Raw genomic sequence first — 21,761 nt, 5'->3', positions numbered from 1 at the left:
GACTAATCCTAGCCATTTTTATTTCCACATCTTTTGCATATCATCCCCTTTTCTCTTCTCAAAAATTGCCACCATAGTTCAGATACACCTCAGCTATTGCCTGGGCTATTGAAATAGCCTCTTAATTGGCTGTCATGACTCAAAATTCTCCCTACTTCAATTCATTCTTCATACTAGCCATTTTTATTTCCACATCTTTTACATAACATCCCCTTTTCTCTTCTCACAAAATCACCACCGTAGTTCAGATACACCTCAGCTATTGCCTGGGCTATTGAAATAGCCTCTTAATTGACTTTCATGACTCAAAATTCTCCCTACTTCAATTCATTCTTCATACAATTCCACCAATGTGTTTTTTATCAAAAGTATGGGTCTGACTATTTCACACACACAAAACAAATTCTAGTGGCACTCCATTACCTCCAGAATCAAATCTGCACTCTGTTATTTAAAACACCATTCTAATTTCCCAACTTTATTAACTATTACTTTTCTCTATGTACTCTATGGACCAGCCACATTCATTTTCTTATTTAATAATTGTCTCATTTCCTCCACCCAAATCTTTATATTACTTTTTCCTTAGTCCTGAAATGTTCTTTTTCCTTAACTTCTCATTTTAGAATCTTTAATTTCTTTCAAAACCATGCTCAAGAGGACCTCTTGTACAAAACTTTAGTCTCTTTATTATCAAGGTTAGCTTACCTCTTGTGTATATGCTTTATGCATGTGCATAATGTGGATGTGTGATTGGTAGATTGATATGCTAATTACTATCTCTGTGAATTTGGAAAATTATTTTAATGGGTCTCAGTTTCCTCAACTGGAATATGAAAAAGACTCAAGAGTAAGGGACATAAGCAGTTGTTACAGTGCTAAGAAAGGGCTATGAGTAGAACATTTTTAGAAGTATTCACTGCCTTTTCTTATCATTTTATGAATTATTTGCTCAACTTCCAATGAGTGTGAGCCTCACAATCAAAATATATTGTGATAAAAATTTACGTTGGCTTGAAGCCTTTTTATAAGGCTTTGGTTCTCTGACTCTTAGGCTGGCATAGAAACAGCTACCTAGCTGAGAGTAAATCAAGGCCAGTAGACAAAGTTGTCCAGGACTTGCTGGAACACTTTCTACCTCTTGCCATTTTGGGGATTGAGGTGAAAATGAATATTTACCAAGATAGAAGAGGAGAGTTGTGGGGGTGGAGCCAAGATGTCAGAATAAAGTAAGGAAGCTGCTTGAGCTCTCCCAGTATCCCTTGAAAACCATATGAAAACAAGCCTCTGAATAAAGTTTGATGGAATGAAACAACTCTCCACCTCAAGATAGACTGAAAAATTTTCAAGAAAGGGCAGTCTCATTGTAGTGAGAAGGGTGTTCAGCCCAGCTGAGATAGACTCTGGGAAAGACAGTGATAGGGTCTTAATCACAGCAAATCAGTACCTAAGACCCTTAGTCCTGGCTCAATAGAGGAAAAAAATCAGTAGGGCAGCTTCCAGTCTCAGTTTAGAAGGCAAACTCTGGGAAACAGCATAGTTTCCTGGTTTCTTGGTACTTAAGCTACTCCCCATAAACACGAGGGCCCTGTGTTCAAAGCCAAGGCTCAGAGCTGCACAGGAAACTTGGAACAGCACATCCTTTAACCTAGGAGCAGAGCTCCACCTTAAAAGTTAAAAAAAAAAAAAAAAAAAAAAAAAAAAAAAAAAAAAAGAGAGCAAATACCAAAAGAAAAGGAAAGAAAATGAGCAAGAAACAGAAAAGAAATTGACCGTAGACTATGGTGACTGTTCAGACCAAAACACAAACTCAGATGAGTATAGAATGTCCACAGGAGAAATATCAGAGTGATATAAATGGGGTTCAAGCTCAAAGAGGCTTCTTGGAAATGCTAATAAAACACTTGAAAAGGCAAATTAGAGAGATAGAAGAGAAAATGAGAAAAGAAATGAGAGAGTCAAACTTTTAGTTTGGAAAAAAAAAGAAAAAATATGGTCTGAAAACAACTCCTTTAAATAGTAGAAGAAACCAAAAAAGATATACAAAAGATAACTGAAGAAAATCACACATTAAAAACTACAGCAAGGCAAATGGAAGCTAATGACTTAGTGAAACAGCAAAAATCAATTAAGCAAACTAACAATAATGAAAAAGTGGAAGAAAATGTTAAGTACTTCCCTGGCAAAGCAGTCAACCTGGAAAATGGATCCAGAAGAGACAATTTAAAAATTATTGGTCTATTTGAAGGCCATGAACAACAACAACAACAAACAGTTTGGATAACATTCTACAAGAGGTCATTTAGGAAAACTGCCCAAATAGTCTAGAAATAGAGAGAAATATTCAGTGAAAGAATCCATGCATTACCTCTGAACAGATATCCCACAAAGAAAACCCCAAGGAACACTGTTATGAAACTCCAGAAGTATAATCTGAAGGAAAAAATACTGCAGGCTGTCAGACAAAAACAATTTAAATATCAAACAGCAACAGTCAAGATTACCCAGGATCTGTCAGCTTCTATAAGAAAGAATTGGAGAGTCTGGAATACCATGTTTGTGAAGGCAAAGGATCTGGGTAGTTAATTCCCAGCATCATCTTTCAGGAGAGGAGATAGAGCTTAAAAGAAGTTAGAGGCTTTCAATTATTTCTATAGAAAAAATTAGAATTTATGCCATTCTGTCCCAGCACTCTTCTCCTAAATAGAGCAGGCTGCCAGAGTCATACTTAGCAGTCTTTGGAGCCCACTTGGATAAACACAGAGACAAGCCGTTTGGGAGATGCAAGCAGTCTGTCTTTATTTAGATACCATCTCAGCAAGTGAAACAGGAAGTAAGAGAGCGATTCAACTCAGAATGGTCTATTTATCTCTCTTCTCTTCTGGAATAGCCTGTGCCAAGCCTCTCAGCATAATGTCATAGGTGGATCACCAGGAAGGAGATGTGTGGAGATGGCACTGCACCAAAGGAGATCTAGCAAGAGGATATGCCCCTCTCCACCTCAAGAAACTTCTTCAGGTTGTTTATACTCCTAAGTGACACAACCTTCTGCCTCAGGGCTTCACCTCTTGTATTTCCTGAGTTCCACCCTGCCCAAGCTGAAAGACTATGTGGCATATAAAGTTAAGTTGCTATTCTTGGAGAGAAGAATGTCCCTAACAAGAACTAAACAGAAAATGTAATCTACAAACACAGCACTTTACTTATAGAAAGGTAAATTGGGGAAAAAAGGTTAAACTGTTTACATTCCGAGATAGAAAAATAATATCTATAACTCTTGAAAACTACATCTGTTACATCTATTACTGAGGCAAACAGAGGGTCTGTGGACTAAGAGTGTAGTTGTGAATGGTCCCTGATGTGATAATATCAAAGAAAAAAACATTAAGGTGTGGGGAAAGTCTGTACTGGGGAAAGAAGAAAAGGGAGGTATAATGGGATAATTAGTTCACATGAAGAGGTACAAAAGATCTATTACAATGAAGGGAAAAAAAGGAGGGGGATGAGCATTGTCTGAAGCTTGATCTCATCTGTTTTGGCCTTAAGAGGGAATAATTTAATCATTCAGTTGGGTATAGAAATTTATCTATTCCTATAATGAAGTAGGAGGGGAAAGAGGAAAAGAAAGTTAGGAATAGGATAGAAGGGAGGGCAAATACACTAGGGGAAAGATAAGAGAAGGAGGGAAGGGTTGATCAAAGATAATATAGTGAGTGGAGTGGGTTTAAAAACACTAATAAGAGAAGGGGGAATGATAGAAGATAAGATAGTGTGTGAAAAGAGAACAAAAGTATATACAAGGGAGAAAATAGGATAGAGGGAAATACAAAGCTGGTCATCATAACTGTTAATGTGAATGGAATGAACTCTCCTATAAAATGGAAGCAAATAGCAGAGTGGAGTAAAAACCAGAATCCTATAATATGTTGTTTACAAGAAACAGATTTGTCACAGAGAGACACATATAGAGTAAACCTAAAAAGTTGGAACAGAAATGCTTTATCTGAAATAAAAAAAAAAACAGGGAAAACAATTCTAATTTCAGATAAAGCAAAAGAAGTAAAAATAGATCTTATTAAAAAAAATAAGGAGGGAAAGTACATCTTGATAAAGGGTATCATGAATAATGAAGCAATAATGATACTAAATGTATATACACCAATTGGTAGAACAGGCAAATACCTAGAGAAGATTTTAAGCCATTTACAGGAAGAAATAGATAGCAAAACTATTCTAGTGAGGGACCTCAACCTTCTCCTCTCAAAATCATACAAATCTATCCACAAAATAAACAAGATAGAAGAGTATTGTACAAAATCTTTCAAAGTAGAAAAGAAAAACTATATGAATTGGAGATACTCCACAATCCCCTTTCCATACTCAGTATTATCGTGAAAGTATTGCTTTTGGAGTCAGAAGAACTGGACTGAAATCTTGAAATTCAATTAAATTCAAATACATATCAAATACCTACTATTTTTGGGATTTGTCTTAGGTACTGGGAATACTAATACAAAAAAAATTCCTGTCCTCAAGGAGTTTATGTTCTGTCAGGAGAAAAAAGCATGCATACAGATAAATTATTAGTCAGGATTCTGACTTTATCATTCAAATGAAATTTCTTTCTCCAAAATTATCAATTATGTCTTGTAAGTTCTAATGACTTTTTCTCACTCCTCCTCATTCTTATACTTTATGTGGGATTTGATACTCCTGATCACCTCTTTTCTTGGATATTCTATCCTTTTTTAGTTTTTGTGACATTCCTCTCTCTTGGTTCTCCTACCTGTCTGGTTGTTTCTCAGACTCCTTTCTTGAATCTCCATCTCTGTAACCTTATTGTATCTAAGGCCTTACCTCCAAGGCTCTATATTGGGCCCTCTTCTGTTTTTTATTTCACATTCACTCATTTGTCTACCAAACATTTAAATAACAATTAACTCCAATGCTATATAAACTATCTGGAAAAAAATAGGGATTGAAGGAGTCCTACCAAATTCCTTTTATGACACAGATATGGTACTGATAGCTAAACCAGGTAGGTAGAAAACAGAGAAAGAAAATTATACATATTCACTCATACAAAGAAAACTATAGACCAATCTCCCTAATGAATATAAATGCTAAAATCTTAAATAAAATATTAGCAAAAAGATTACAGAAAATCATCTCCAGGATAATACACTATGACCAAGTAGGATTTATACCAGGAATGCAGGGCTGATTCAATAATAGGAAAACTATTAGCATAATTGACTATATCAATAACCAAATTAGCAAAAATCATATGATTATCTCAATAGATGCAGAAAAAGCATTTGATAAAATCCAACATCCATTCATATTAAAAACACTTGAGAGTATAGGAATAAATGGACTTTTCCTTAAAATGATCAGTAGCGTCTATTTAAAATCGTCAATAAGCATCATATGTAATGGGGATAAATTGGAACCATTTCCAGTAAGAGCAGGAGTGAAACAAGGTTGCCCACTATCACCATTATTATTCAATATTATATTAGAAATGCTAGCTTCAGCAACAAAAGTTGAGAAAGAGATTAAAGGAATTAGAGTAGGTAATGAGGAAACCAAATTATCACTTTCTGCAGATGATATGATGCTATACTTAGAGAACAGCAGAGAGTCTACTAAAAAGCTATTAGAAATAATTCACAACTTTAGCAAAGTTGCAGGATACAAAATAAATACACATAAATCCTCAGCATTTTTATACATCACCAACAAAATCCAACAGCAAGAGATACAAAGAGAAATTCCATTCAAAATAACTGTCAATAGCATAAAATATTTGGGAATCTATCTACCAAAGGAAAGTTGGGAATTATATGAGCAAAATTACAAAACACTTTCCATACAAATAAAGTCAGATTTAAATAATTGGAAAAATATTAAGTGGCTCTAAGGCCAAGTGAATATAATAAAGATGACAATACCCCCTAAACTAATCTACTTTTTTAGTACTATACCAGTTAGACTCCCAAAAAACTATTTTAATGACCTAGAAAAAAATAACAATAAAATTCATAAGGAAGAACAAAAGGTCAAGAATTTCAAGGGAATTAATGAAAAAAAAATCAAATGAAGGTGGCCTAGCTGGACCTGATCTAAAACTATTTTATAAAGGAGTGATCACCAAAATCATTTAGTATTGGCTAAGACATAGATTAGTTTATCAGTGGAATAGGGTAGGTTCAAAGGACAAAATATTCAATAACTATAGCAACCTACTGTTTGAGAAAGCCAAAGATCCCAACTTTTGGGATAAGAATTCACTATTTGACAAAAACTACTGGGAAAACTGGAAATTAGTATGGTAGAAATTAGGCATGGACCCACACTTAATACTGTACAGCAAGATAAGATCAACATGGATTTAGGATAAAAAACGAGATTATAAATAAATTAGATGGAGATAGGATAGTTTAACTCTCAGACTTGTACAGGAGGAAGGAATTTGTGACCAAAGAAGATCTAGAGATCACTATTGATCACAAAATAGAAAATTTTGATTATATCAAATTAAAATGTTTTTACACAAATAAAACTAACACAGACAAGATTAGGAGGGAAGCAGTAAACTGGGAAAACATGTTTACAGTCAAATGTTCTGATAAAGGCCTCATTTCCAAAATATATAGAGAACTGACTATAATTTATAAGATATCAAGCCATTCCCCAATTGATAAATGGTAAAAAGATATGAACAGACAATTTTCAGATGATGAAATTGAAACTATTTCTATCCATATGAAAGGGTATTCCAAATCACTATTAATCAGACAAATGCAAATTAAGAGAACTCTGAGATACCATTACACACCTGTCAGATTGGTTAAGATGACAGGATAAAATAATGATGAATCTTGGAGGGGATGCAGGAAAACTGGGACACTGATGCATTGTTGGTGGAGTTGTGAATGAATCCAACCATTCTGGAGAGGAATTTAGAATTATGCCCCAAAAGTTATCAAACTGTGGATACCCTTTGATCCAGCAGTGTTACTACTGGGTTTATATCCCAAAGAGATCCTAAAGAAGGGAAAGGGACTTGTATGTGCCAAAATGTTTGTGGTAGCCCTTTTTATAGAAGCTAGAAACTGGAAAATGAATGTATGCCCATCAAATGGAGAATGGTTGTGTAAATTGTGGTATATGAATATTATGGAATATTATTTTTCTGTAAGAAATGACCAGCAGGATGAATCCAGAAAGGCTTGGAGTGTGATGCTGATTGAAATAAGTGAAATGTTGAGTGAAATTTGCAGAACAAGGAGATCATTATACACTTCAACAACAATACTGTATGAGGATCTATTCTGATGGAAAATCAGACAAAGAGAAGATCTAATTTAGTTCCAATTGATCAATGATGGACAGAATCAGCTACAGCCAGAGAACTGACATTGGGAAATGAATGTGGACCACTTGCATTTTTGTTTTTCTTCCCAGGTTATTTTTACCTTCTGAATCCAATTCTTCTTGTACAACCAGAGAATTGTACAGTTCTGCACACATATATTGTATCTAGGATATATACTATAACATATTTATCATTTATAAGACTGCTTGCCATCTAGGGAAGGGGGTGAAGGTAGGGAAGGGAAAAGTTGGAACAGAAGTGAGTACAAGGCATAATGTTGTAAAAAATTACCCAGGCATATGTTCTGTCAATAAAAATCTATGATAAAAAAAACTTATTTTTATTCTAGGTACAAGTCTTTCTAGTATATTACCAAGATAGAAATATTAATTGAGAAATAAGGTGCAAAATAATAGAGATTTATTTTAAATAGAATTTTATTTTTTCCCATTACATGTAGAGACAATTTTTAACATGCATTAAATTTTTTTTGAATTCCAGTGATAAGCAATTTGATATAAATATGCAATCATGTAAAATGTACTTACATATTACGAAAAAAAAAAAAGACAGACCAAAAGAAAAAAATAAAGAAGATGAAAATAGGATGCTTCAGCCTGCATTCAGACTTCATTTCTTCTTTCTCTGGATACTATTTTCCATCATGAGTTTTTGGAATTGTCTTAGATCATTTCATTGTTCAGAAAAGCTAAAAGATTATTTATTCATAGTTGATCATTGCACAATGTTGCTGTTGTTGGCCACAGTATCCTCTGGGTTCTATTAATTTCACATTGCATCAATTCATGTAAGGAAAACAGAAAAAAAATTAAAGATTGTATTACATATTTCCACTAAGTTTCTGTATGATTTCTCATCCTAGTGTGGAGGTTACCCTGGATTCTTGAAGGATATGGCAGTCATGAAATCTAAATGATTGTGCTTTGAGTTGAGGACCAATGAAAAACATTATGTCTCTTATATGAAGACCAGTATACCCATGTTTAAAGGTACTCATAAAGAGGTTGGCTCTTAGTGATGGATGTTTTTTCATTACAATTGCTCATTGAACTATTTACTCAGGCATAGAAAGATGACCATTTTTGTTGATGGAGGAATAAAGATATACATGGATAAAATTATGAATCTTTATGTATATCATATAATTAGCCTCAGTAAATGAATAAATGAATAATCAGGTCCAAGGTCACAGACTTAAATCTAGAAGTAACTTAGAAATCAGATAATTCATCTACCTTATTTTAGTAGCTTTTAGCAATGGTTATTATTTTTTTTTAACCTTTATCACCCTTCTTCTAACAGTATATGTGGTTTTATTCCCATTTCTTTCCCATTTTCTCGTATTTCCTTCCCATTCCTGCTTCCAAGAAAGCAACTCTTGTAGAGATACAACTTTATCTGCATTCGTAGTTGCTGCACTACTTGCCTCTTAAGCAATCACATCTACTGAAACTATTGGTAAATGCTTGTCATATCATTCAACATTGGAAATTATAGATGATAAAACTCCAATTCAGGTTGACACCTTCTCTATAATTTATGTATATAGTGCTAGAGGTTTGCTTAGAACATTGAGAGATGAGGTGACTTAGCCAGGATCATACAGAAAATATTCTCCAACAGTATACTTGAATCCAGGTCTTTCAGGTTCCAAAGTCAGGATTCCATTTGCTACATCTTAGTGTTTCTTCAATAAAGAAGATTCATTATCATGCACTTTGCTAATGCCCCCAAATACCATTGAGCCTTTCCATCTGACTTGCAGCTAAACTTTCCTATATATATTTCTTCCCAGTAGAATGTGAATGCTTTGAAACTAAGACTTGTACTTTTTAATGTGTCCATATTAGAATGTGCACATTCTAGTCTTTAATAAATGCTTTTTATAGAGATGTTCATTCATTCAAAACATTCATTTATCAAATTCTTTTTAGATTCTCTGATAATCAGCTAAGGCTTTTAATGTTCTTTATATTTATATTATTTTAGTTAAATATATATCTAAATATCCATATCTCCCCATTATAGCTTATTTACCCTGGAGGCTATTTGACCTCAGGAATAAATGACTCATATTCTTTCTCCCTCATGCTTGGCAAGTGGGGAAGGGAGTAAGAAATAATTTTTAGGTATTTGTTACAAGGATTACTGGTTGACTGACATTTCTCTAGGCCAGCTTCATAAGAAGCAGCAATGATTCACTGAATTTTTCTCTGCTTTAAACTTTGCTTATGTTCCTTGATTACACTGCATGGAATGTGTCTAATCCACAAAATCTTCTCCTACATGGAAGCACCTCTTTCAGAACAGACAGGTGCAACTCCAGGCTGGCTTTGACCTTCCCTGCTTTTAATCTAGAATAGATATAGAAAGGGCAATGATCTATATTGGGAATGGCTTTGCAAAGATTTTAGAAAATTCAGAACAGAATTACAGGCACTAAGTTTGTTGTGAAAATTTTATCTTTTGTGTTTTTGACATTGTCTTTTCCTTGCTGCCACACTTATTTAACAACTTTGTAAAAAGCATGTCTGAGTTAGAATAAATGCTCAAGTGTGAGCTTATACATTTGGTAAATGGTAGGGCATTAGTAAAGTAGCAATTGAACTCAAGTCTCTGATCTAATTGAGGGAGCCAGGGTGGCATATGGTTGAATGCTAATCCTTCACTGTCCTCTAGGTTCTGTCAGAGTCAACATGGGTCACATGTTGGAAGATAAAAAGAAAGCTATGGGAAGATGTTGGGTGTTGTTCAGTCTTACACTCGCCTATAGATCACTGGGATAATTTTCTTTGTAATCTGCTCTTTGGAAGTAGATTCATTTTGATGGAATTAATTAGAAAAGTGATTGTTTAAAAAAGTAGTATTTTTCTAAGGCTTCTAATGTGATTGTCATCACCAATTATTTGATACTCAAAGAAATCTATGATTATTAGATTGTGAACTCCTTGAGAGCAGGGACTTTTTTTTGGCTTTATTTGTATTCCCGGTGCTTAGCACAGTCACTGTCATATAGTAGGCATTTAATGAATGCTTTCTGATTTAACTTGATATCTATGTTATGATAACTCCCTCTCCAAGGACAGGCAGCAACCCCAATCTCCCATGCTACCTCATCTTCTGTGCATATCTTTTTGTAAATTCTCCATAGAAGGGGGTTCAACCAATATACTAAATTACTTCTGGTTCCCATGATTATCAATGAGAAGGCAGCATAGTATGCTTGCAGTCAAGAAGACTCACTTTCAAATCTGAAGAAGGCTATTGGCTGGGAACACCTAGGCATGTCATTTAAACATTGAGTACCCCCAGGCAATACTAAACCTGCAGAGCAATTACAAATCTACATTCATCAGTAGAGGAAATTTCCTTCAGGGATTAAATTACAATTCTAGAGATCCAATAAATATAGAAGACTTCATAGAACATCTGATATGTCCATATTGTCAATTTTCTAAGCATTGCTTTCACATGTTCAGACATATTCTCATCTGACTATGCTTGTTCTGGATGATATAATGTCAATAACAGCATTTTTTAGTAATTTTTAGGTCTTTGATAAAAGCTGTGATTATCTACAGATGCTGATCCAGGAATTCAGTGAGTCAAAGGCAAATTCAAGGAATAGAAGAAGATTTTCATAACAGATAACAGTAGCTTAGTGTCTTGAATATTCACTGTGAAACCTGGAAGCTTGGGCCAATCAAGAATGAGCTGGGGATCTCCATTTAAGGGAATTACCTAGCCAGAGAAGATCATTTCAAAGAGAATTTCATGGGAAAAAAAACTAGTTTGGAGGTCCAGAACTCTTCTGGGTGGGGATGACTCTATATGATCCAATGAAACTGTAAATTAATCCAAGCATCCCTATGTTCTATTTTGTGACACATTTTCCCCAAAGAACCTTAAAGTTCAAAAGTAATTTACAGATTACTGACTCCTACTTACTTATCATTTGATGGAGGAAGATACTGGGGCCCAGAGACATAAAGTTTCTTGCCCAAGATGATTTGTCCATCACGTAAGTAGCAGAGTTAGCACTATAACTTGGGTTTCCTAATTCCTTGTTCAGTGCTCTTTCTACTATCCCACACTGCTGTCCTTTGAATTTCTGAAAAAAAAGAAGCCACATAACTATCAAATTTGTGTGTTTTAATCAAATGTCAGCAAGAAAAGTGTGAAAGCTAGAAAATACAAAATCTTAGCCAAAATTCATCCCATTGCTATAGCAGCCGAGACAAACTGTTTTTGCTTGCTTGGGGTGGTGTCAGAATACAGAAGTTAATATCTGTAGCATTTTCAGGTGCTACCTGACTGTAGGGTGTCAGTCTAAGTTGGGAGGTCAGTCAGGTGAAGAGCTTTTTGTTCCAGGATAATGGTTTATCCTCAGCTATATATTATTGAAAATTGTCTGCAGAATTCTTAAAAAAAAAAAGATGACATTTGGCCTGGAGGAGTAAAAAGACATATAAAGGACAAGAGCAAAGCAAAGAACAACTCTGGAGAATTTATGTTGAAGTAAACAAAAGTGATTTCATCCCCTGGGGGACAGGGTAATGGTACAGAGAGAACACTGAAAGAGACAAAAGATATGAAAAGAAACAAAAATACAGTCTCAGAGATAGAGGAGGATCTAAGAGATCACCCAGTGCAGCTACACCTGAATCTCCAATAGCTAATATTTATATAGTACTTTAAGATTTGCAAAAGCATTTTGTCTATGAACTATCTTTATCTATCTATCTATCTATCTATCTATCTTCTACTTCTGTCTACCTGTAACATAGGAGTTTAGATTTAGAATAGGAAATTACTGGAGAGAGCATTGACCCAACCCCTTCATTTTATAAATAAAAAAAAAAATCTCAATATAAATTAAACAACTTTCTGATGACAATATAGAGAGTACATAACTGAGGTAGCATTTGATTTAAGGTTTACTTGATGCCAAGTACAGAATTTTATCCACTATATCATATTTCTTCTTTACAATGTTTCTAACCAGTTGTAAGTGTTTCACCTCCTGTAATAGTGAACTCACTTCATTATGTTTTAGGATAGTTCTGATTTTTAGGAAACTTTTCCTTTCATTGTGTCTCAAGTTGACTCCCAGCAACTTTCCCCCATTGCTCCTCTATATACCTTCTGGGGTAAATGGAAATAAATCCCATCTCTCTTCCAGTGATCATATGACTCTTTAATCTTCTCTTTTCTAAACATTTCCAATTTCTTCAAAAAACCTTATTTAGAATCTGTTTTTGTATTTCATTTAATCCTCTTATCAGTTTGATTGACATTCTCTAGATGTATGTCAACTAGCCTAGGAAAAAAAGAATACTTAGATAGCATAGTTTCAAATCATACCTCTCATGATTACCACCCTGACTACCTGAGCCTGAATTTTTTTCTTCTATAAAAAAAAAAGGAAATTGGACAGGTTAGTCTCTGAGTTACCCTTCTAGATCATATAATCAATAGTTCTTTTTGAAATGTGATCCTCAAAACCTAATACAGTATTCTGCAGGCATACTGCAAAGGATACCATGACCATCATCTACTTCATTCCTTGTAATGCTTGAGGATTTTTACAATTTTATTTTTATTTTATTTATTATATAATTATATTTAATTATTATTATTAATACAATTATATCTCATTCTTCTGTCTTCCAACAATCTGCAAGAATGAGACTATGGATATAATAATCACATAGATTTCCTATATTTTACTGTAATTTTATTTCAAAAAGAAAGTAAGCAAGATCATATTAATAAAGGGCTGATCATAGAGTCAGGAAAATCTGGGTTATAATGGATACTTGCTGAGAGTATCATGAAAATCACTTTCAGTAATCCAAGCAACTCTCTGGGGTTATAATGATAGAAAAGTTGCCTCTCTGCATCTTGAAAGCAATTTCCTTACCAGATGCAAGATTCAGATCCTACCCGCTAAAGTGTGACCATGTATCAAAGGCAAGAGAGGGAATAGTTTATGCCCTCATCCAAGAATCAAGAATTGTTTGTTCTAAAAGTCACAGCACTTAAAATTGTGCAGCTGGTTAACCTTAAAGTAGGATATATATCCTACTTTAGGGGAATCAGGGTATATCTATAAATACAAAAAGTAATCTTAAGTTTTCTAGTCTATAAAATTCCCTTTGATAGATATTTGGCCTGGTTATCCCTCAAATAATTCAGATGTTATGTAACATATTATTTTATTAAGATATTTAATATTACAATTTTATACAGCTCTCAGGTTAAAGAATGGAGAGCCCAGATCTCTCATAGATTTCTTGAAACTTACAAATAAATATCTTTGATAAATGTCATCCTAAACACAACTCAAGGTTCATTTGTTTGATAGAGGAAGTTCCCTATATCAATGAATCATAGACTTGAGCATAATAAGAGGTAATTTCAAATGTGTTTAGGTCCACCTATTTCTGGCTGTTGCAGAAGCATTTCACAATTATAAAAGGAGGAAAGCTTATGTGTTTCCTTTCCTATCCTGATGCCTTGTGTGGAGATGTTGACTTTTTATTCTCTCATCCTTCCCATAATGTTTTCTTGATTTCTTTTTATGTGTATTTCCTCATGGTTTTGGGCTAATTGCTCTCAGACCTGGATTATAAACTTTTTGGATTTGTTGTCTTTGAAAACTCCTGACTTTGAACTTGTTCTGACTCTGTTCACCTGTTTGAATTATGCTTAGATCATGGACTTCCTCCCATTTTCTCCCATTAACTTTACCCACTCACCCAAAGTCTCATCTCTCTTTGAGTCTATTAATTGCCACTCCTCTTTGATGTGGATCAGGTCCAATTCACTCCCTCTCTTCAGAAAAGAAGTAATTTCCTGACAAAATTTTCCTGTGCATACAAGATGTATTTTAGTATAATGATCCTAATAGTATTTGCACTGACTCCTTCATGAATTTATTGTAAACAAACCAATTTGTGTGTAAATATTATGTGAATTTAATGTTCTCTTTTTTTTTCCACCTCAACTTTGGAGTGGAGAAAATAGGAAAAAGAAAAAAAGCAAAACTTGTTGATTGCAAAATAAAATTACATATTAATAATGAACTTAAAACAAAATTACAAAAAAACTAAATTAACTAACCAAATAATAAAATACTTAAACATGTGTGGCTCTTGAACTTTGAAATGACAAAACAATGTCCTTATTAGCCATTGAACAGGAAAAGATGACAACACAGGCTTTAAAATAAAGGGGGTATATCCCTAAGTTTTTTCTTTGTTTTCTGGAAAGAAGTTGGGGAAGAGTTTAGCTTTTGGAGAACTCACTATGTGACAAAAACTAATGATAATCTTGCAAAATGGTATGCAAAAAAGTAGCTATAGATAAGATCAAAATGGGCACACAATTTAGCCTTAAAACGTAATGCCAAAAGGAATAAAATAGATAATTATATTAAATTATAAATGTTTTTGCATGAACAAAACCAATACAACCAAGATTAGAAGGAAAGAAGAAAGCCAAAGATCAATTTTTACAGTGTCTGATAAAGACTTCATTCTCATATAGAGAATGGATTTAATTTTATAAGAATACAAGTCATTTCTAATTTGATAAATGATCAAAGGCTACGAACAAGCAGTTTCAGACAAAGAAATCAAAGTTATTGATAGTTATGTGCTCCAAATCACTATTGATTAGAAAAATACAAATTAGAACAATTCTAAGATATCACCTCACACCTATCAGATTGACTAATGTGGCAGAAAAGTAAAATAATAAATGTTAGAGAGGATGTTGAAAAATTGGGACGTTAATTCATTGTTGGTAGAATTATGAGCTGATCTGGAGAACAATTTGGAACTATATCCAAAGGGCTATAAAACTGTGTACCATTTGATCCAGTAATACCACTACTGATCTATATGACAAAGAAGGAGGGGGAAAGGGAAAGGACCTAACTTTACAAAAATATTTATAGCTGAAACAAAAAGTTTGACCTCCAAATATAGGACTCAAGAGAAGCATTAAAAGATAAAAAGAACTCTTGAGAACTCTATTTCTTTCATGGGTACACATAAAGAGTATATGCATAATTAGGTTTTACTGTTATAATATAAAAAAAGGATCTAGAGGTGGAAAGGAAATTATATCAGAAAAGGGGAAAAGTGGAAGTACTACATCTCACAAAGAGGCAAAGGAAATCTATTATATCAAAGGGAAAAAAAGGAGGGGGATGAACATAGTGTGAATCTTACTCTCATCAGAATTAGCTCAAAGAGAAAATATTAGGCATATTCAGTTTACAAAGAAACTTCTCCCACCTCATTGAAAAGTGGGAGGGGAAAAGCAAAAAGGGAAGGAGTAGGCTAAATAGAAGGGAAAACAGAAATTGTAAGGGACATGTTTAAGAAAAGGGAAGGGACTCTAAGGGGGAGGAGGAATCTTAAAAAGGGAGGGCTGCGGGGGCAAGTGGTGATCATAAATTTAATACTAGGGAGTGGGGTAAGGGAAAAGAAAAGAGAAAAACAAAATCTGGGGTTAACAAGGTGGCAGGAAATACAGACTTGGTCATTTTAATCATAAATGTGAATGGGGTAAACTCCATAAAGCAGAGGCAGATAGACTGGATAAAAGCCCAAATCCTACAATATGTTGTTTACAGGAAACACTCGAAGCAAGGCAATACATACAGAGTAAAGGTAAAAGGCTGGAACAGAATCTACTATGCTTCAGGTGGAGTCAAAAAAGGAAAAGCAAAAATTGATCTAATTAAAAGAGATAAGGAAGGGCACTATATCTTGCTAAAGGGTAGCATAGATAATGAAGTAATATCAATACTAAACATATATGCATCATGTGATATAACATCTAAATTCCTAAAGGAGAAGTTAAGAGAGCTGCAAGAAGAAATAAATAGCAAAACTGTAATAGTGCGAGATCTCAACCTTGCAATCTTAGAACTAGATAAAGCAAACCACAAAATAAATAAGAAAGAAGTTAAAAAAGGCAAATAGAATACTAGAAAAGTTAGATATGATAGATCTTTGGAGAAAACTAAATGGAGACAGAAAGAAGTACACTTTCTTCTCGGGAAGTTCATGGAATCTATACAAAAAATTGACCATATAGTAGGACATAAAGACCTCAAATTCAAATGCAGAAAGGCAGAAATAATAAAACCATCCTTCTCAGATAACGATGTAATAAAAATTACTTTCAATAAAAAGCCAGGGGAAAATAGATTAAAAAGTAATTGGAAACAATCTCATCCTAAAGAATGACTGGGTGAAACAGTAAATCATAGACACAATTAATATTTTCACCCAAGAGAATAACAATAATGAGACGTCATACCAAAATGTGTGGGATGCAGACAAAATGGTAATAAGGGGAAATTTTATATCTCTAAAGGCTTACTTGCATAAAATAGAGAGAGAGAAAATCAATGAATTAGGCTTGCAACTAATAAAGCTAGAAAAAAGAGCAAATTAAAAACCTCCAGTCAAACACTAAACTTGAAATTCTAAAAATAAAAGGAGAGATTAATAAAACTGAAAGTGAAAAAAAAAAGATTGAATTAATAATTAAAACTAAGAGTTTAGTTCTATGAAAAAACTAATAAAATAGATAAACCCTTGGTAAATTTGATTAGAAAAAGGAAAGAGGAAATTCAAATTGTTAGTCTTAAAAATGAAAAGGGAGAATTTTCCACTAATGAAGAGAAACTTAGAGCAATAATTAGGAGTTACTTTGCTCAACTTTACGCCAATAAATTTGATAACTTAAATGAAATATATACCTTCCCCAGATTAATAGAGAAAGAAGTAAATTGATTAAACAGTATCATTTTAGAAAAAAAAATAGAACAAGCTACTAATGCCCTAAGAAAAATACCCAGGACCAGATGGATTTACATGTGAATGCTACCAAACATTTAAAGAACAATTAATTCCAATGCTATATAAACTATTTGAAAATATAGGGATTGAAGGAGTCTAATCAAATTCCTTTTATGATACAGACATGGTACTGATATCTAAGCCAGGTAGGACAAAAACAGTGAAAGAAAATTATAGACCAATCTCCTTAATGAACATTGATGCAAAAATCTTAAATGAAATATTACATTACATTACATTAATTTGAAACATTAAGAATTAATATTACAGATTACAGAAAATCATTCCCAGGAAATACATCATGACCAAGTAGGATTTATACCAGGAATGCAAGGCCATTCAATATTAGGAAAACTATTAACAAAATTGGCTATATCAATAACACATACATATAACACAATAATCAATTAGTATAATTCTGGTACTTGATAACCCTCCAATCCCCAGCTACTGAGATAAGAACTCATTATTTCACAAAAACTGCTGGGAAAATTGGAAAATAATAGTTCAGAAAGTCAGCATAGATCTACATCTCATACCCTATTCCAAAACAAAGTCAAAATGGGAATATGATTTGGGTATAAAGGGTGATACCATTAGCAAATTAGGACAGCAAGGGATACTTTATCTATCAAAACTTTGGTGTATGGAGGAATTTATGACCAAAAAAGAACTAGAGAACATTATGAAATACAAAATGGACAACTTTAATTATATTAAATTAAAAAGTCTTTGCACAAACAAAACCAATAGAATTAAGATTAAAAGGGAATTATAAAGCTAGTAAAAAAAAATTCTAGCCAATGTTTCTGATAAAGGCCTCATTTTTAAAATATATAAATAATGGTGTCAAATTTATAAGAATACAAGTCATTATCTGTTTGATAAATGGTCAAATGATTTGAACAGACAATTTTCAGATGATGAAATCAAAGCCATCTATAATCATATGAAAAAATGTTCTAAATAACTATTGATTAGAGAAATGCAAATTAAAACAACCCTTTGGTTTCAACTCACAATTCTCAAATTGGCTAAGATTGCAGAAAAAGATAATGATAAATGTTAGAAGAGATGTGGGAAAACTGAGACATTAATTCATTGTTGGTGTGTTGTGAAATGATTGAACCATTTTTTTAGAGCAAGGGAACTATGGACAAAGGACTTTGGTCCAGTAATGCTACTACTAGGTCTGTGGCCCAAGGAAATATTAAAGGAGGGAAAAGGACTCACCTGTGCAAAAATGCTTGTAGCAGCTCTTTTTATGATGGCAAAGAACTGAAAAATTAGTAGATGTACATCAGTTGGGGAAATGGCTGACTGAATAAGTTATGGTATGAAAGTAATGGAATATTTTTGTTTTATAAAAATAATGAACAAGCTGATTTTAAAAAAGGCCTGGGAAGATTTACCCAAACTAATGCTGAGGGAAACAAATAGAACTAAGAATACATTGTACACAGTAACACAGATTGTGCAGTGATCAAGTATGAAAGACTTGATTCTTCTCATTGGTTCGATGATTCAAGCAAATTCCAATAAACTGGATAGAAAATGTCATCTGCATTCAGAAAGAGAAAACTATAGAGGCAATGTAAATAAATATACATTATTTTCACTTTTTTCCCTTTTTCTTCTATTTTTTTCTCTCATGGTTTTGTCCTTCTGTTATGATTTTATTCTCCCAACATAAAGAAATGTGTATTTAAAAATTAATGTATATGTAAAACCAGAAAAATAAAATAATAAAAAAGGGAAAACAAAGAAAGACATGCCTAGACATTCATAAAATAATGAAGAACTAACTGAGCAGAACTGAGAGAATACTGCGTGTAGTAAAAGCTGTTTTGTTTTAAGAACAACTTTGGGCAAATAATTTTGGCTATTAGAAATACTCAAATTAATCACAAAGGACATAGGAAGAAAGACACCATCTGCATTCAGAGAAAGACTGATTAATAAAAGTATGTATAGAATGATTTTGCATATAACATACAAACATACATATACACTTACAACTTTGTATCTAATGGTAAGTCTGGATGGGAAGAATGGAATAAAAAAAGAGGAGAAAAATTTACATGAAAACTTTATTATATATTTAAAGGGAATAGCTCATTGTATGTAATAGATTTGCAGTTTCATGTTTAATAATTTTTTATTATAGTGCTATAGAAATGCTTATTTAATTCAATAAATTAAAAATTTAAAAAAATTGCGAGCAGACTGATTTTAGGATAAACTTTGAAAGACTTAGATGACCTAATGCAAAATAAATTGAGCAGTACCACTGTATAGAGCAACAGCATTATTGGATGATGATAAACTGTGAATGACTTAGATGTTCTCAGTAATACAAGGATGCAAGACAACACCAAAGTGCTCCTGATGAAAAATGTTATCTGACTACAGAGAAAGAACTGATAAGATTCTGAAGTATATCAGTCTAATTTTTTACATTCTGTGTTTGTGTGTGTGTGTGTTTAACCTTTTGAGCCTGTGTCTTCTTACATAATATGACTAATATGGTAATATACTCACATAATTAAACTTGTATAATTTAAATCAAATTACTTTCCATCTCAAAGAGGGGAAATGTGTGTGTGTGTGTGTGTGTGTGTGTGTGTGAGAGAGAGAGAGAGAGAGAGAGAGAGAGAGAGAGAAAGAGAGAGAGAGCGAGAGTGCGAGAGAGAGAGAGAGAGAGAGAGAGAGAGAGAGAGCAATTTTTTAGTAAAGGACTGAGATACTTTCCCAACTCCATCTCCCTTAAGGGGCCTCCCTGCTCTTGTTTCATATATTAGTTTAGACTTAATTCAATTCTAGGAGAATCTGACCACCTAAAAGGGGCATCAGATTCCCAGCTCCATTGCTCTGGGAGAAAATTACAAAATGTTTAGCTTTTGTCTTGGATATACTCAAAGTCAAGAGTCAAAAAGTATTTAACTAATATAAATCAAGTATGACAGATACACATTTCCTTTATACAAAAATAATGTTTTGTTTTTTTTTTTTGCAAAAATAGTTATATATTTTTTTATTTAATAGCCTTTTATTTACAGGATATATACATGGGCAAAAATAATGTTAAAGGAGAGTCAGGATGTGCTTTGATGAAATTTAAAGAATTAGTAACTTAAAATTACTATGTCAATATCCTGAGAAGTTGATTGTTAACTATAGGAACAGGAAGCAATTTAAAGAATTATTGAATAGCATTCCATAATTCACCTCCAGTCTGCACTATTCCCTTTAGGGCAGGTGTATTTTGACAAGCCAAGTCTGGTATTGGATTCATCCTCTTGTAAATAGTTAACCTTTCCAAAGATGTGTTGGAGTAGTTGCTTGTTTTCATGACTTCATGGTGGACAAGGTGACTTGTACTTTCCCTTTAGGGAAATATTTAGGAATCTACTGAAAATAGTTATGACCTAATTTTAAAAATGGGAAGAATAGAAGAACACAATGTTGGAGTAACTTTTTTTAAAAGTCTACCAAGTCATTAATTTTTCCTGTTCAGTAGGTAATAAAGCATATTGCATTGTTATCACAAAATCTACAAGTCCTCTTGTTGGTCAGACCCACTCATGTGATCAGGAGGATTAAGGAACAGTGACTCCATGTACATATTTTTTCAACCTCTTTAAAAATTTTTCTTAGAAATGCTTAGAATCTATGCTTAGAAATACGAGCTATTATTACTATTGCTATAACTTGGAAGTATTAATGTTTCACTAAAGTTTTTTTTCAATGCATCAGAAAAGCATAGAAATGATCCTGAGTCCTTGAATTTTTTCTTGTGGAATATAAACTGCCAGTTACTACCAAGGTGGAAGTATGGGATTCATGGTAGCCTGCCCATTGCTTCAGAATCAATGCAGTCTGTGCATTGCCTACTCAGGAGAGGACAGTAGTGTTTCATTACCCCAAGTGGGGACATTCTGTGCCCTTCGCCACAGACACAAGTAAGAGGACTGGAAAAGACTCAGAAAGTTTTTGTCAAAGATCTTATATTGATCTTATGACATAATACTATCAGTGCTCAAATATGTTGAATGAGAATTGAAATTTAAGTTCTCTAGAAGCTTATTATCATGACATTTTCTCCAGTGACACACACACACACACACACACACACAAATACAAATAAACATGAATGATAATTTCACAGAGAAGGTAACAGATTCAGCAGACTTCTGTTCTGAGCTCAGAGGTTTCAGGTATCTCTCTCTAGCCCCCTTGGTTTCTTCTCTGTCAGTACAATCAGTTGTAGAGTATAAGAGAGTCAGCTCAAAAGTGTCTACTCAGAAGCCTGAGCTATTCTAATTTTATAGGCTGACTAGAGACAACCTCAGAAAGACAAAGAACCTAAATGGGGCTGCTCACATCACTGTTGCCTTCCTGCTGTACGGTCTTTTGTCATGGCTTCCTGATTGTATTAACACAAAGCTGATCTCTGTGCAATAATTTTCCCCCTT

Source organism: Sarcophilus harrisii, chromosome 2 (assembly GCF_902635505.1).
Source record: "Sarcophilus harrisii chromosome 2, mSarHar1.11, whole genome shotgun sequence".
NCBI classification, from domain to species: domain Eukaryota; kingdom Metazoa; phylum Chordata; class Mammalia; order Dasyuromorphia; family Dasyuridae; genus Sarcophilus; species Sarcophilus harrisii.
The sequence above is the reverse complement of the archived record's forward strand: the minus strand, read 5'-3'. Positions refer to the sequence as shown.